Source organism: Eptatretus burgeri, chromosome 4 (genome assembly GCF_056783735.1).
Source record: "Eptatretus burgeri isolate ZD-2024b chromosome 4, Ebu_testis_v1, whole genome shotgun sequence".
NCBI classification, from domain to species: domain Eukaryota; kingdom Metazoa; phylum Chordata; class Myxini; order Myxiniformes; family Myxinidae; genus Eptatretus; species Eptatretus burgeri.
In genome coordinates, this window is record NC_140964.1 from 89,382,093 (window position 1) to 89,399,979 (window position 17,887).

The 17,887-nt window shown below is 45.7% G+C and overlaps 2 long non-coding RNA genes across 2 annotated transcripts in view; one reads left to right on the top strand and one right to left on the bottom strand.

Annotated features, from left to right (window-relative positions):
- Nucleotides 1-10,673: 10,673 nt before the first annotated feature.
- LOC147028639 (uncharacterized) overlaps nt 10,674-17,887 on the bottom strand; it is a 182,242-nt gene continuing 175,028 nt past the window's right edge. Inside the window, exons 10-11 of the long non-coding RNA XR_015057643.1 lie at nt 10,958-11,051; nt 10,674-10,838 (exon numbers count right to left, since the gene is read on the bottom strand). This is a non-coding gene — a long non-coding RNA (uncharacterized LOC147028639). The remainder of the gene's footprint in view (nt 10,839-10,957; nt 11,052-17,887) is intronic.
- Nucleotides 17,479-17,887, top strand: part of LOC147028640 (uncharacterized) — a 62,972-nt gene continuing 62,563 nt past the window's right edge. Inside the window, exon 1 of the long non-coding RNA XR_015057645.1 lies at nt 17,479-17,623. This is a non-coding gene — a long non-coding RNA (uncharacterized LOC147028640). The remainder of the gene's footprint in view (nt 17,624-17,887) is intronic.

A 17,887-nucleotide genomic window follows, 5' to 3' on the forward strand; every position in this document is an offset into this window, starting at 1 on the left:
TAACAATATATATATATATATATATATATATATATATATATATATATATATATATATATATATATATATATATATATATATATATATATATATATATATATTGTTACGGCCACGGGTAATGAGTATATTATGAGGGGGTTAATCCCTGTTTCCCCTAGGAAGAGCTGGACCTGGGGCCACCACTCACAATTAACTTCGTGGTATGGTGGGTTGCTTTACAACCATGAGTGCCAATCAGTTAACCACGAGTTCCAGTGTCCACTATCTAATTTCGGCGTTTAACTCGAGGTCACTTGGCTTCCTGAACGGGGAGCTCGCCCTCGGCAAAGCGTCGGGTTTCGCCGGCGGTAGAACTCGTCCAAAATAATGATAGCAAAAGAAATACGGCAAACTGAAGATTCACAGCCCGGTTACACGAATAATTACCTTTACACATCGGTGGGGAAATCTATCTCAATACAGACTTAAAGGCATAACTGAACTAAGGACCTATATGGTGTTCTGCGAATTTCCACAGCAATAACACTACCCCCTCCCCTTTTTACAGACTCGTCCCGAGTCGTCAAATTTTCGTGTGACCAGCATGTGTAAGTTTTCCCCAAGTACATTCTACCTTCGGATCCCTGAGTGCGACATTTCTTTATGAGTGTCCCAAAAATAAATAACCTATTGCGCTGCGTAACTAACTAAACAAACTCTCAGACTCATTCGGACAACTTAACTAAAATTGCCGGTGCTAAAACAAACATGCAGGAGAGGTTCCACGTATTTACAATTTTCACTCAACTTATTCCTTAACTTAACCATGGCCCAGGACTTGTGATCTGTGAGAGGGGAGAAGGTAAAAGTCATAACAAAGTCATTGGTGCAGGGGAGTGGATGGAGATGGTGGCGAAAACAAATGAGCATGATGGATGCATGGGCTGCCTGCAGGGCAGTCCTTGCAAAACTGGATGTTCCTGGCGCACATGGTGATGGATGGACACAGGGTCAAACGCAAACAAGGGCTAGCAGGCATGGGGTCATGGCAGAGGCAGGCAAACGAGGCATGGCAAGGCAAGCCCATGCAGCACAGGCGGCTGCAGCACAAAAGGCGGGCAGGTGAAGCTGGCCGGCCTCTGGTGTGGTTCCCTCAGGTCTGGAGGGAGTGCGGTGGTGCCGGCCGCTCTGAAGGCAGGCTCGGACCTAGCCTACTGTCTCCCCCCACTCTATCGCCTTTGCCTGTCTCTGTCCATACCCACTCCCTTAATTTGACACAAAACACAACAAAATTTAGCCCCTCTTTATTTTTATTTCCCTTTTATAATTGCCTCCCTAACCCCCTTTATCGTCTTTGTCTGGCTAACCTATCCTGTCAGCCTAGCCTACTCGCAACCCCTACGTTCCCTCTCTGGAGGGGAACAGGGAAAGAGTCGCGACCTGTCTCGAGGCCCAACAAAGCCACAGAATGGCCTCCTCAGAGTTCAGCATTCTACCAAGGTGAGTCCAGCGGCCTACAACAAGCGAAGGGGTACACCTCCTAACTATCCTAGCATTCATTAACCTGAAACTACCCCAGGGCTTTCCAAAAATAGCTCATATTTTAAAACTATCGGTTCTAAAAACCATGATTCCCATCGCCTGTGTTGGTGTCCGTTATAAATTTGGAACTTGCCCTCAAATTTTCATTCGTGCCTTCGCACAATTTCCTGGCTGGGCGGCGTGGCTCAACTGGCAGGAACTCCCCCTCTGCCGAACTCTAAGCATGGCACCCCCAGACCTGCAGGCTGCCTCCGAGCCGAGCTGCTTCCTACAATGCGGGGGGTTGCCCTCTCTGGCATTGCCCCACTCCGATGCCCACGTGGCGTGTTGATGCCCCGGGTCCCTTTCCGAGGGTCGCCCATGCCCACTACACTACCCCCGTGGCATTCTGGTGCTACGGGTCCCGTTTCCGACGGGTCGCCAGTGCCCACTACACTATCCCGGCCCCTCTTGGGCCCTTGGCCTACTTGTCCGGTGCCTGGGGTGCCCACTAAACAAAACTCACCTTTCCACAGCCACGCTCCCAGCCGGTCCATGAATACCTGCACCCCTCCAAACGGGTTTCGTGCCTTCTCTCGACACCAACAAAACGACCTCCTGTTAGTAAATTTAACTACCCACTAACTAACATTAAACTGACCCCGGAGTCACTTGGGTGGGAATCACTCCTCCCCCCAACCAGTCATTCGCACCATGCATACCACATTCGCTCCACTCGCACACTTGGGCCCACTGTCTCACACTCATTCCTCCCACACTTTCCATTTCGCAACTCACACCAACACTCCACACTGCCATCCTTCGAACTAAATCCCCTGACTAACTCGTGCTCCCTCGTCATCCCTTAAAACTCATGCACGTTCCATTTACTCTATGTCGCTAAACTACGTCTCCACTACACATTTCCAGTCTGTCCATGTCTCCAAAAATCCAAAAAATTCCCATTTCCTAAATCTGAACTGAAATCCCTCTAACTAATCCATTCCACAGGCTCCATGAGGAACAACCAACCCATGTCCCCATGAAGCCAGTCTAACTATCGCTAACCCATCCCCCTAACTATACTTCCTGTGCCCCCTGGACAGGGGGGTCTTCCACCCCTTGCCCAGCGAATCCTGTTAACCCAAAGCGAGGCTTGCTTTTTTTTTTCCTGCGCACACCAGCGCGGAAACTCGCAACCTGCGCTCCTTTCCCCGTGAAGTCATGGCAGCTGTTCACGCATCTCGTCCCTCCTCGGACAATACCATCCAGCAGGGTTTTCCCTTCTGCCGGATTCCAACCCTGCAGCCACGACACCCTGTACATCAAAAACAAGCCTCGCATTTCGAGGGGTTCCCCACGCGAACACATGTGCTCTGCTCGTCGGAGCTTCACACACATGCCCGCCTGGAGAACTCATCCAGTCCAAATCCATTACCCAGCCTACCTTCCGTCCGTCCGTGGGATCGGCTAGTCCAACGCGTGTGTTTACGGACCGGGCTTCACTCCCGCAAGCGCGCACGTGGCGGCCTTGTGCGTTGCACGGCACGGACCCCGTGCACGCTGCCGTGCAAACCCGGCACGGTCCCCAATGCAGCTACGGCCGCTACTCAGCCTTTGTGCACCGTCAGGCACCGTCGTCGTCGCACTCTCGCGCACAAACTTCCACGTGCCACGACGCTCACACACCTCGCCATGACACTCGGACATGCGGTTGCATGTTCGCGCATGCCAACCGCCATCTCCCTCACATACAGCGCTCTCACACACGCGGTCTCTTTCACACACGGGGCTTCTCCCTTAAACACCTTTTCACTCACGCAATGCGTGCTTTCCAGCACGCATTTCGCCACACTCGTAATCACACACACCGGAACGACCACGCTGGGGATTTGCGCTACCTCAAGCGCTCCCGGGGTCTCCATACCCCCAAGCTCCGTGTGCACCCATTCACAGCACTCGCCCCCTCTACCTCGCAAGGCTCGACCGGACTCACCTCGTCGCGATCCGCCTCAAGAGGGCACATTTCCTCCCTTCGTTCCTGAAGGAGGCTATCCTGCTACTTGCATTGGGTCCCAACACATTCCTCAAGCTCAACCCCATTGTCCCTCACTACCTCCATGTGTGTGTGTTCGTCCTTTGTGTCGTCCACTTCACCCCCTCTCTCCTCTATCTCCCGTGTCTCTATTATTTATATTTCCTGCGTCTCCGTCGTTGTCACCGCTACCTCCTTTATTATATCCTTTTCTTCCTCGTTCCATTTTCCTTCCCATTTGAGTAGTTCTTCCTCTCTGAGTCTCTTTAGTTGTTAATTTTCTTTCCGGAGCTTTTCCATCTCCGTGGACTCAAATTTTGCTGTTTCCTTGAGTTGGTTAATTTCAAACTCATATTGTTTTTGTTTTCTACCCCACCGTCTCTCACGTTCCTCATTCTCCAATCTCATCGCTTCTTTCAATTGGTTGAGCTCCCTTTCCTGTTTTATTCCTTGTTCTTTCACTATCTCCTCATACTCCAACCTTGCTTTTTCTTTCAATTGGTCAACCTCAAATTCATGTTCTTTTTGTTCTCTATCCCACTATCTCTCACGTTCTTCCTTCTCCAATCTCATAGTTTCCCTCAATTGGTTAATCTCCCTTTCCTGTTTCATTCCTTGTTCTGTCACTATCTCCTCGTACTCCAACCTTGTTTTTTCCTTTTGTTGTTCAGTTTCAAATTTATTCTTTTTGCTTTTTATTCTACTGTCTCTCTTGTTCCTCATTCTGCAATCTCATTGTTTCCTTCAATTGGTTAATCTCCCTTTCCTGTTTCATTCCTTCTTCTTTCACTACTCTTTCTTGCATTTCATTCTTTAGTCTGGCCTTGGCTTCCAGCTGTTCGATCTGCACAGTGTGGTTCCTTTGCGTTTCATTCTCTGTTCTCGTTCTTTCCTCTCTTAACATCCTCATTTCGTTATGTAATTCTCTCTCTCTCTGCTTTGGTGTTCTTGTCACTCAGAATTTTTTTTCCCATTTTTCCTTTCTGGCCTCATCACTTCTTTTCCATTCTCCCTTCCACAATTCGTTCATTTTCTTACCGTATTCCTTTAGTTCCTCCAGGCGTTTCTCTTTCATTTTTATCATCTCTTCGAGGCTTTCTCTGTCCCGATTGCCTCTTCCGATCTCTTGCTTCAGTTTTTCTAATTCCAAATTGTGTTTCCGTTTTTCCTCTTCCAGCTCGGTTTTCCATTCTTCCTCCAATTGTGTCCGAAGCCCGCCAATGTCTGCCTGCCTCGCCTGCCATGACCACGTGGTTTGAAACGGTGGCTGGGATCACCCGCCTCGTGTCGTGCCGTTCGCTGTGATAATAATAGCAGCCCGCTCCGTGTTGCGCTGAGGTGCAATCACGCCGCTATTTTGCGACTCCGTTTGCCGGAAATGTTCGTGCTCAGTATAGGCTGAGCGGCCCCACTGATTAAAATTAGTAGTGGGGTCATAGAAAGAACCGTCCCGGGCCATAGATCCTACCTTCAAACACATTTCAAATCCACCCTGCACCCGTTCGCCCTGAACCGCCATCTTGCTTATCGGAATGAATTTCAAAAGCTCGCAATTTAATGGGAATTGAGGGTTGCTCAACACACCCCTGATCCGATTCCCGTTAATTTGGTTGGAGGCGGGATGGATTTAAATCCCACACTCCTGAACACCAGTGTTGTAGAATTTCTGCCCGTCGACGTGCGAACGACCGCGTCTAACCAATAGCGGTCGCTTCGCCCACCGAACAGACAATCCAGTCACGGCTTTCCGGATCAACGCCGGAAACCAGCCACGGGTGTGTTTTTAACCACACCATAACCTTGTCCGCACTCTATCCGTGCTGCAGGGTTCGATCGCCAAATCTTCTATCTACCTAATTATTCGCGCGGGTAGGTTACCGAGAGATTGTACCTCAACGGGACCGTTTGGAAACGAGCAGCTTAAGCAGCTCGCTTCCTTTTGGGATAACCGAGCGGGGTATTATCGCGCAGGCCCATTGGACCCAATCACTTTACCGGCTATTTAAAAACCAACTATATTCCGAGTGCAAGATGCGGCAGTTCAATGAGGGAATGGACGCAACAAACAGGTTTACATTCACACAAGGACATTTATTATAATAAAACACGTATGCAATTAAACAAGGCAAAACACGAATGCATTTAAACAAGGCAAAACACGTATGCAATTATACAAGCAACAAAAGCACGGCAAAAGAACTATGAAAGTCGATATGAAATGCAATGCAAACATTTACAGCACACAAAGCACTTAACAATTTCCTGCTTATTAGACGGGCCCACGGACACACGTACGCACACAAGAAATGGTGGCAGAGGCCTTTAATAACGAGCTCCAGCTCGGTGGACAGGTGAGCTGAAACCCAGAGCCTATCTCCTCTCCACCTCATGTGGTCTTCAAGTTGTTCGGACCCGGGCTTCAGCGAGAGCGAGCTGGATCCAATCACCGTGAGCTGCGATCCTTCCCGAGCTCCCGCGCTTCTCAACACGTGCTAGTGAGACGAGGCACCGATCCTTCCCGTCGATGCGTCACTTCCCCGAGGAACCACCTCCACGAAGAGGTCGATGAGTCGCACTAAGCTGGGAACCAAAATGGAGAACAAAGAGCTCCATGAACCAAGAAGAAGAAGCCACCACTCGCAGCTCGAGCCGAGCGACCGGCTCAACTTCCTACCAAGCAAAGCAGCTTGAAGCAAAAAGCTCTCCCGAGCCAAGCAGAAGCTGAAGCTCACGGAACCATCAAAGCAAAAAGCCTCCTCTCGAGCCAGGCTGCAGCCGAAGCTCACTGAGCAAGCCAAAGCAAAAAGCTTCCGAAGGCCTCAACCCTAACCCAAGCCAAACAGGACCCGAAGGTCTGCTGAACGGCTACTCTCTACTCCCTTCTCCAACTCTCCCCACGAACAAAAGAAAAGATCTCCTCTTATCCTTCTCCCGCCCTTCCCCCGCTCCTGGCATGACTCATGACTCCTGCCCTCGTGCTCCATCCCCCGCTCAGCCACGGGTGGGAGGGAGTTGTTGACATCATGAGTCACGGGACGGCAGAATTCTTCTTCCTCTTCGCAGAAGAGGGGGAGGGATGTCTCCATTGTTCGTTCCCTAACTATTAAATCGATCCGCAGCACATCTAATCGATTTCTGAACATTTAAACAATGAAAGGTGAGCTATCTAGGGAACAAGCACTTATCGACATAGCTGACTAAAGGAACCTGAATGTTGCGTGCATTCGAATTCCAAATTCGTAACAATATATATATATATATATATATATATATATATATATATATATATATATATATATATATATATATATATATATATATATATATATATATATATATATATATATATATATATATATATATATATATATATATTGTTACGGCCACGGGTAATGAGTATATTATGAGGGGGTTAATCCCCGTTTCACCTCGGAAGAGCTGGACCTGGGGCCACCACTCACAATTAACTTTGTGGTATGGTGGGTTGCTTTACAACCATGAGTGCCACTCAGTTAACCACGAGTTCCAGTGTCCACTATCTAATTTCACGATTTAACTCGAGGTCACATGGCTTCCTGAACGGGGAGCTCGCCCTCGGCAAAGCACCGATCTTATCTTGATTCAATGTTAATTAGGGTGGCCGAGCATTTACCACTGATGAGTGCCAACTATGACAGGTTAATTCGTTTGGTAATTACCTCCCAGTCTATCTAGGTTCAGACAATGCTGGATCAATGGAAGGAAAGGACAAGCACGGACAGGTTGAAACGTCAAGAAGGAATTTATTAACAAGGAAACAATAAATAAACTGAAGAACTTTTTGTTTCCTTGTGGTGAAAATAGGGAAATTCAATCAATCCAAATAATCTCAAGCAAATAAAGAATTAATCAGGCATTCATTGAAAAACAGACAAAGAGCAGATGCTTACCACGAAGCCTTACGTAACGATTAAACACGAGACAAGGGTACCCAGCAGATCATTTGGGGGGGGGGGGGGGTTGGGGAAGAGAAATCCGATCTCGATGACTAAGGTGGAAGTCATCGTGCGTCAAATAAAATGTCCCCAAATGTGTGAACGTGCCTTGGTCTGTTGCCAGTGTCCTGCCTTGTCATGCACCCACCCGCAAACAGGCTCAAACACCAATCGACATCACGTCGTCACCCCCAGGAACCAGGGACGCTAAGAATCAGGTATGCAAAGAGCAGATCTCGAGCAGAACCAACATTAATAGTCCAAGCGTCACCCACCGTCAGGAGCCACCAGGAGTCACAACCAACAGACAGCTGAAAGGAGTTGTTGGGCGCTGTAAGGCACTGTGAGAATTTGAGGTGCTGTGAGGTACTGTGAGGCGTTGTCCGTTGACTGTCACCAACGATCAGAGCTGCAATGCAGCAAGGCCGTCACCAACTGTCACAAACTCTCTCAGAGTTATAAGAAGCTGCAACCAGCTATCACCAACTGTCACAAACTCTCTCAGAGCTGTAAGAAGCTGCAGCCAGCTATCACCAAATGTCACAAACTCTCTCAGAGCTGTAAGAAGCTGCAGCCAGCTGTCACCAACTGTCACAAAACTATCAGAGCTGTAAGAAGCCACAAGGCAGTCACCGACTGTCACAAAAACTGTCAGAAAAACGGTCCTCCCGTCCTTTTCATTGGCAGCCAGTCTGCCTCAAGCAGACTTCAGCCAAATCCATCTTGCCTATTGGCGCATCGTTGCACGTGACTAACGGCCAATCTCACAATCATTTCTTCCTCACCAGAGTGAGATGCAACCACAAATCAGGACAGGCCTGGCTTACGATGCCATGTTTGTGGTGCTGGACGAACGGCAGAAAGCAGCCATTTTGCCAGAATTACCGAGCGAAAACGTGAAGCGCTCATAAAACATCAACATCAACCATCACCTCTCCGTTCAGCCCGACACGAAGAAAAGCCAGCCAGCGTCCACAGAGCTGCCAAACGGGGTGTCAAACGTCGATGGAAAATAGGTGGGTGAGGTAAATGATCCACAGCTGTATTTAACCGTCAGAATAACTGCTCAGGAAAAGCTCACGGTGTGCTTAATCAAATGTCCTGCAAGTCTAAGGTGTGAATAAATCGTCCACTTCCAAACCAATGTATCCTGATGGAAAGGGGTTAGACGAGCCTCCATTGGGCCAACGGCTATCTCGTGTGCATGTATGTGTCTGTCGTAAAGAGAAAATGTCCATCCCATCTCTGACTCTATCGAGTGCAGCCTGTGGCTGCTGGTTGCATCATTGGTTGGGACGCGGCTATGCCGCTGATGCAGTGCCCCCCTTACCAGTACAGTGGTACTCATTTTGCCGATCTCAGAAGGATGACAGGCTGCGTCAACCTCCTGGTGTATTTTAATTCAGCCACCAACGGGGCTTGAACTCAGGACCCTCGGATCCCAAGCCACAACCCTAACAACGAAACCAACAGCAGGCTTGTCCATACCATAAGAAAGGGAATCTATTCTATAGCCTTCTCAACACATCAAAGTTAGAATCCCACCAGACATGGGGACGGGTCTATTCTGGACATGCACGGAGGAAAATAACTGTCTGAGGACCTAAATGTTTGGATGCATTAGTCGAATCCGATTCTGTAATCCATAACAAGATATATATATATATATATATATATATATATATATATATATATATATATATATATATATATATATATATACAGTATATATACTAGCTGAAGTACCCGGTAATACCCGGGAAATTTGCTGGTAAGACGAAGTGCCTATTTTCCTCACGATGAAGGATATCATCATGAATGAAGCATTGTACCGCCAGATTTGACTGCGAAATCACTTTACCTCTCACGTATCCTCTGTAAGCAGCCGTCTCAATACATCTGGTGGTTCTTGTAATGACTCCAGTCGAACCTTTCCTCCAGTACAGCACATGGCTGGAGCCTCACCTGGCCACTTAACGGCCCTGCAAAACTCGCAGACTTTGTCCATTCTGCCAATAGCGACATGCGCATTGCTGCCGTAATCCTCAGAGAGGTCATAGTTGAAGGCGGCCTTGAGCCACTCAATGTTTCTAGCAGCAGTGGCAACTGTCCTTGATGTCCTGCCAAAACCCGGACCGAGAAAGCTGGAACGTGAGTTTTGTGCTTCTCTCGCCCGTCGGTGTGACGCTCTATTTGCAGTTAGGCGACTCTCTCTCTTTCTCTTTCTCTTTCTCTTTCTCTTTCTCTTTCTCTTTCTCTTTCTCTTTCTCTTTCTCTTTCTCTTTCTCTTTCTCTTTCTCTTTCTCTTTCTCTTTCTCTTTCTCTTTCTCTCTCTCTCTCTCTCTCTCTCTCTCTCTCTCTCTCTCTCTCTCTCTCTCTCTCTCTCTCTCTCTCTCTCTCTCTCTCTCTCTCTCTCTCTCTCTCTCCACAGCTGACTCTGCTTGCCTGGCTCGTTAACGGGCAGATCTCTCGGCAGCTAGGCGAGTCTCTGTCTCTGCAGCCGATTCTACTTGTCTGGCGCTTTGACGACTCTCTCCCGGCAGCCGATTCCGCTTGTCTGGCTCTTTCATGAGCAGATCTATCAGCAGTCAGACGACTCTCCGTCTCCGCAGCCGACTCTGCTTGTCTGGCTCGTTCATGAGCAGATCTATCAGCAGTCAGACGACTCCCCCTCTCCGCAGCCGACTCTGCTTGCCTGGCTCTTTCATGAGCAGATCTATCAGCAGTAAGACGACCGTCTCTGTCTGCAGCTGATTCTGCTTGCCTGGCTCCATTACGGGCAGATGTATGGGCAGCTAGGCGAGTCTCTGTCTCTGCAGCTGATTTTGCTTGCCTGGCTTGTTTACAGGCAGATCTCTCGGCAGCTCGGCGAGTCTCTATCTCTGCAGCTGATTCTGCTTGCCTAACTCGGTCGCGGGCAGATCTCTCGGCAGCAAGGTGAACATCCCTCTCTGCTGACGTGTCCTGAAGAACAAAAAGATTTGCGATTTTACTTGTGAGCTCCAACTACGTCAAAATTATAACCGTTCTTGAAGTAAGAATTGGGAGACGTGCATTATGAAACGGCATACCTCTGCACGCCTCTGTCGCTGTTGCCGTGCGCGTGCAGTTCGAGAATTCAAATTTGTTCGCTTTCACAGTGGCATAATGTTTCGGGTTTCAAAGCTGTTATATAACAGGAGGAGAATGTGTATTTTAAAAACGTTAACAAATACGAACATTTTGTATTTCAAAAAACCCTAGCATTTTTCAGCTGATTCTGCTTGCCTGGCTCGTTCACGGGCAGATCTCTCGGCAGCAAGGTGAACATCCCTCTCTGCTGACGTCTCCTGAAGAACAAAAAGATTTGCGATTTTACTTGTGAGCTCCAACTACATCAAAATTTACGTCAAAATTATAACCGTTCTTGAAGTAATAATTGGGAGACGTGCATTATGAAACGGCATACCTCTGAACGCCTCTGTCACTGTTGCCGTGCGCGTGCAGTTCAAGAATTCAAATTTGTTCGCTTTCGGAGTGGCATAATGTTTCGGGTTTCAAAGCTGTTATAACAGGAGGAGAATGTGTATGTTTAAAAAGTCAACGAATACGAACATTTTGTATTTCAAAAAACCCGTGTTTTTAACCATGAAGGCCTTTTGTTACAATTAATACGCCGGCGCACTATTCGAAAATAACATCACGTAAAAACACCCTCCAGGAATTTTTATGGAAAGCCACTTAGCGCATCCTGGAGTTGAATGTTAGTTCTATACGTGTGTAAAGTTTCATCAAGATCGGTTCACTGGTCTAGGAGCTTATTGGTTACAAACAAACAAACAGACAGACAGACAGACAGACAAAAGGACTGCCATTTATGTGTATATATATATATATATATATATATATATATATATATATATATATATATATATATATATATATATATATATATATATAAATATATATATAGTAATCCCCCGTTTCTCGTGGGGGTTACATTCCAAACCTCCCCGCGCTAAGTGAAAATCCGCGATGAATGGAGGCCTCCCCAAAAAAATCGACTCGTCTGGTCTGGTCGGTTTGGCAGTGATTGGGTTTGAGGTGCCGGAGATCGACTCGTCTGGTCTGGTAGGTTTTGAGGTGCTGGGTTCGAGCAGTGCTCGTCCAACGGCGGCAAACCTTTTTCCTTCCCGAAGCATATATCAAGCACCTTAACCTTCTCCTGGAGCGTCCCAGGACCTTCCTCTGGCGCTTCGGTTCCTTGCCAGAGGCCTTAGAAGTTGCAGGGCGTTTGGGCGGCATCGTGGGGGTTGGAGAAAAAAACGTAGAAAATATTCTAAGTTCACAAGCGAAACTTTGTCTCGTGCATTGTGTGACTGGTCGAGCACCACACGTTATAATTTATTGCTTAAGTAATTTATGTTTTAGATATTATTACCGCGATGTACTGGAGGAATTCGCATAAAAAATTAGTTACGTTCCAAGGGAAAACCCGCGATGAACCGGGGGCGTGATAGGTGAGCCGTGATGAAGCAGGGGTTGACTGTATATATATATATATATATATATATATATATATATATATATATATATATATATATATATATATATATATATATATATATATATATATATATATATATATGTATATATATGTATATATATATATATATATATATATATATGTATATATATATATATATATATGTATATATATGTATATATATATATATATATATATATATATATATATGTATATGTATATATATATATATGTATATATATATGTGTATGTATATATATATGTATATATATATATATATATATATATGTATATATATATATATATATATATATGTATATATATATATATATATATATATATATGTATATATGTATATATATATATATATATATATATATATATATATATATATATATATATATATATATATATATATATATATATATATATATATATATATATATATATATATATATATATATATATATATATATATATATATATATATATATATATATATATATATATATATATATATATATGTATATATATGTATATATATGTATATATATATATATATATATATATATATATATATATATATATATATATATATATATATATACATACAGTAAGTCCTCGCTTTTCGCAAGGGTTGCGTTCCTGGAAAACCTTATGATAAGCGAAACTGTGTTAAACAAAACATATTTTCCCATAGAAACCAATGTGTTAAAGGGGGGATGTGTTTTTGGCTCGAAAATTTTTGGACATAAACACAAATAAACAAAACACACTCCTCGAGTAGTGGCGACTTACCCCAAGGCTGGAGGAACGGAGTTGATTGCGGTGGACAAGTCACACTTGTGGAGTGGCAGAATCGTCCCCCTCTTCACTTGACACTGTGCTGTCACTTTCTTCACCAGCAGGAACGGTCTCTTGGCAGCTGGTTGAAGGAGCATCCTGGATGGTGGATGGAGTTGGTGCTGCATCTTTTGGCTTGAAAAATGCATGGAGAGTGGGCTGGATGGCTTTCTTTTTCTTTGCTGCATAAAGTTCCTTGTAGCAACAAAGGGCATTATTAACAACACGGCAAAAATCAGTGCTCCTTTCAAGATTTGGATCTTGCTCGATAACAAATTCAATGGCATTTTCAAACGAGCTGAGGATTTGGCTGAGGTTTTTCATGGTGAGATGCTTGGATGAAGGTGTCACAGCATCTTCTTCTTCCTCAAGAGCCCACTGCTGTTCCAACTCCATAAGATCTTCATTGCTTAAGGGTTCTGCATGAGACTCCAGTAAGTCATCCACGTCCTCTTCGTCAACCTCTTCAAAACCAGCCTCCTGCGCCAGGTCTACAATTTGACTTGTAATCAACGGAACATCAGCAAACCCCGTGAAATTGTGGACACACTCGGGCCACACTTTCTTCCACACAGCGTTCATTGTGGAGGCACTCGCCTCCGCCCATGAATCCTCAATGTTTTCCAAAGCCATTTTTATGTTGTATGTTCGCCAAAACTCCTTGATTGATAGCTTGTCCTTATCAGTTTTTTTGATAAGCTGCAGCATGGTATGCTTAACATAATAGGCTTTAAAAGCAGCAATAACTCCCTGATCCATAGGCTGTAAAAGTGAGGTAGTATTTGGTGGTAAAAATACTACCTGCACGTTTTCACACCAGTCTTCCATTTGCTGAGGATGGGCAGGAGCATTGTCGACAAGCAGCAAAGATTTGTTGTCAATGTTGTTCTCCTTGGAGTACTTCTCAACATGATTGGAGAAGTAATTGATCACGTAATCGTGGGTCAATGCCCTAACAAACGACGCGCTTTTTCTTGTATCACAACAAGACATAAAGGCATGCGACGTTGAGTTTGATCTTCTATCCACACACATAATAAACGCTCCATGTTGTGCATGGCACCATCTCCCATTCTCGTTCGTGTCGTTGCACTCGAACTGGTCGCAATCTGTGATATTTTCTTTATCTTTGCCGAACTTTGAACGATCGAATGTACAGTCGATGCAGCGATTGCTGCGCGCGGCCGATTTCCGTTGTCCCTTCACCTCGTTCATGTCTTTTAATTATATCCAATTTCACCTTCAATGTGACAGCCTTTCGTTGTCTCTTGAAACGAGGTGTGGTCGGCAAAAGACTTGCGGGTCGCTTGGGATTCATACTGGAAGGTATGCAGGCGAGCATGAAGAGAAGACGTACAGTACAGCGTACAGTACATGCGCAGTAAAGTGAAAGTATGTTTATACGCATCCTGTGTGATTGTTGTTTTTTGCAGGCAGTTTGAAACTTTTTTTTGCTATTTTCCTTGCAATGACATTACGATAGGCTAAAATGTTTGCGATAATTGAAAAATTAGTCATTAAAACTAAACTACGAATAATCGAAACTACGATATGCGAACTTCCGGTTAGCGAGGACTTACTGTATATGTATATGTATATGTATATATATATATATGTATATGTATGTATGTATATATATATATATATATATATATATATATATATATATATATATATATATATATATATATATATATTGTTACGAATTCGCGCCCCGCCGGCGTGCGAACGACCGCTTTTAACCAATAGCGGCCGCTTCGCCCACCGAACATGCAATTCAGTCATGACCCTCTCGGAACAACACCGGGAGCTAGTCACCGGTGGGGGTTTAACCTCACCACAACTTAGTCCGCATTCTACCCACGGGAAATAGGGTCCGATCGCCGAATGGTCGATTTACCAAAGTACCCGCGTGGATAGCGTACCGAGGAGTTGTACCACGCCACAGGTCGACTCCGGACACAAACCGCTTAAGCGGCTCGTTCCGTGCTACAGGGATAACCGAGCGGAGTTATTGTCGACCTTGACGGTTCAGATTAGTTACCGGGTGTTTTCAACCCACTATTAATCCCTTACGTGATGCAAGATGGAGATTCAAACAAAGGAAAGGACGCAGCGAAATGGGGAACAATTGGACCAGCACCTTTATTCTGCGCCACACGGCAGCACGGAAGGCACGTATATTACAGTCAAGCAAGAAAACACAATAAAAGCAAGCGAAGAGACACACGCAGATCTACAACCGAATAATGCAATTCATACGGCAACACTTATCACAGTTCTACTTCACCAGACTGGCGCCACACACACATGTTTACACAGAACCCAGAAGAAATGGAAGTCGCGACTTCCTTTGGCGCGTCGTCCAGCCCTTGGCGACCGTAACTCTGAGTCCCTCCGGCGTGGTCCACTGGGCTCATGCCCCACGCCTGCACGTGTCGTCCGCCCGACAGGGACGAACGAACAGAACCTCCGACCAGGAACAATCACCACAACTCTTGACAATTCCCCTTCAGGGACAAGGGAACAGGGACAAGGGAACGATGTTATCGTCGACCTTCACGCCCATGCCATTTGTAGGGTGGGGCTCCACCCTTCGCCCCGCCCCGTTTCTGGCTCCACCTCCCTTCTGGAAGCTTCCCAAAAAGGGGCGTACCCTCTCCTTCCCCCCTCCCTGCGCCGTGCGGGGGACGAGGAAAGTCAGTTTTGGCTCGGGGCCAGGGAATTATTCCCCCAAAATCAGGCCCCCACCTTTTTCACCTTCGACCTCTGGCTCAAATCGCACCTCCCCCATGCCAAAGCATGGGAAAAGCAGGAGGGAAAATCCGGCGGGAGACATTCAAGCGGGAGTTTTGGGCGGGAGATGCCCCTTCGCACCCTTGTTGCTGCTGCCTCTCCGCTCCTTTCATCCGTCCCGCGGAGATCATGACCGCACGGTGCTCTATGAATGGCGAGTGGCGAAGATGGTGGTAGCGTAGTTGTGGAAGGTGGCGTTGTGGTGTGAATGGCGTGATTGTGGGCGTCATGTAGTGAATGGCGTGATCGTTGAGATGTTGGTTGTGGTGATGTTCGTGGTTGTGCTTGCACCAAAGTAACGACAGCAAAAGAAAAACAGCCAACTGAAGAATCGCAGCCCGAATGGATCACATATATTCCCTCTAAACAACGGGTCTGGGCTAACTACACATGAACTTATCGATATATCTCACCTGAGGACCCTTTATGGTGTAATGCGAATTTCCACAGCCGTAACAATATATACAGCTCTGGAAAAAATTAAGAGACCACTGCAAAATTATCAGTTTTTCTGATTTTACTATTTATCGGTATGTGTTTGAGTAAAATGAACATTTTTGTTTTATTCTATAAACTACTGACAACATTTCTCCCAAATTCCGAATAAAAAGATTGTAATTTCGAGCATTGATTTGCAGAAAATGACAACTGGTCAAAATAACAACAAAGATTCAGTGTTTTCAGACCTCAAATAATACAAACAAAGCAAGTTCATATTCATTTTTAAACAACACAATTCTAATGTTATAACTTAGGAAGAGTTCAGAAATCAATATTTTGTGGAATAACCCTGATTTTCAATCACAGCTTTCATGCGTCTTGGCATGCTCTCCACCAGTCTTTCACATTGCTGTTGGGTGACTTTATGCCACTCCTGGAGCAAAAATTCAAGCAGCTCGGCTTTGTTTGATAGCTTGTGACCATCCATCTCCCTCTTGATCACATTCCAGAGGTTTTCAATGGGGTTCAGGTCTGGAGATTGGGCTGGCCATGACAGGGTCTTGATCTGGTGGTCCTCCATCCACAACTTGATTGACCTGGCTGTGTGGCATGGAGCATTGTTCTGCTGGAAAAACCAATCCTCAGAGTTGGGGAACATTGTCAGAGCAGAAGGAAGCAAGTGTTCTTCCAGGACAACCTTGTACGTGGCTTGATTCATGAGTCCTTCAAAGACAAATCTGCCCGATTACAGCCTTGCTGAAGCACCCCCAGATCATCACAGATCCTCCACCAAATTTCACAGTGGGTGCGAGACACTGTGGCTTGTCGGCCTCTCCAGATCTCCGTTTAACCATGAGATGACCAGGTGTTGGGCAAAGCTGAAAATTGGACTCATCAGAGAAGATGACCTTACTCCAGTCCTCTACGGTCCAATCCTTATGGTCTTTTGCAAACCTCAGCCTGGCTCTTCTTTGCTTCTCATTGATGAAGGGCTTTTTTCTGGCTTTGCAGGACTTCAGCCCTGCCCCAAGGAGCCTGTTTTGAACCGTCCTCACCGTGCACTTCACCCCAGCTGCCGTTTGCCATTCTTTTTGTAGGTCACTTGATGTCATCCTACGGTTGTTGAGTGACATTCAAATGAGTTGGCGGTCATCCCGGTCAGTGGAAAGTCGTTTTCGCCCTCTGCCAGTCTGTAGCTTTGTTGTCCCCAATGTCTGCTGCTTGACCTTTTTATTATGAACCAGCGTCTGAAATTTAAGGATGGAAGTAATGTGATGCTCACTGCATCCCTCTGCCAGTAAAGACAGAAGCCTGGTGTTGGATTAGTGGTTAGGGTGGTGGCTTGGGATCCTCGGGTCCTGAGTTCAAGCCCCGTTGGGCTGCTGAATTAATACACCGGGAGGTAGACAGCCTGTCATCCTTCCGAGGTCGGCAAAATGAGTACCAGTGCACTGAAAAGGGGGACACTGCATCAGCGGCATAGCCACGTCGCAACCAATGGAGAGAGAGGTGTGTATATAGAGAGAGGTGTGTATATAGAGAGAGGTGTGTATATAGAGAGAGGTGTGTATATAGGGAGAGGTGTGTATAGAGAGAGTTGTGTATAGAGAGAGGTGTGTATATAGAGAGAGGTGTGTATATAGAGAGAGGTGTGTATATAGAGAGAGGTGTGTATATAGAGAGAGGTGTATATAGAGAGAGGTGTGTATATAGAGAGAGGTGTGTATATAGAGAGAGGTGTGTATATAGAGAGAGGTGTGTATAGAGAGAGAG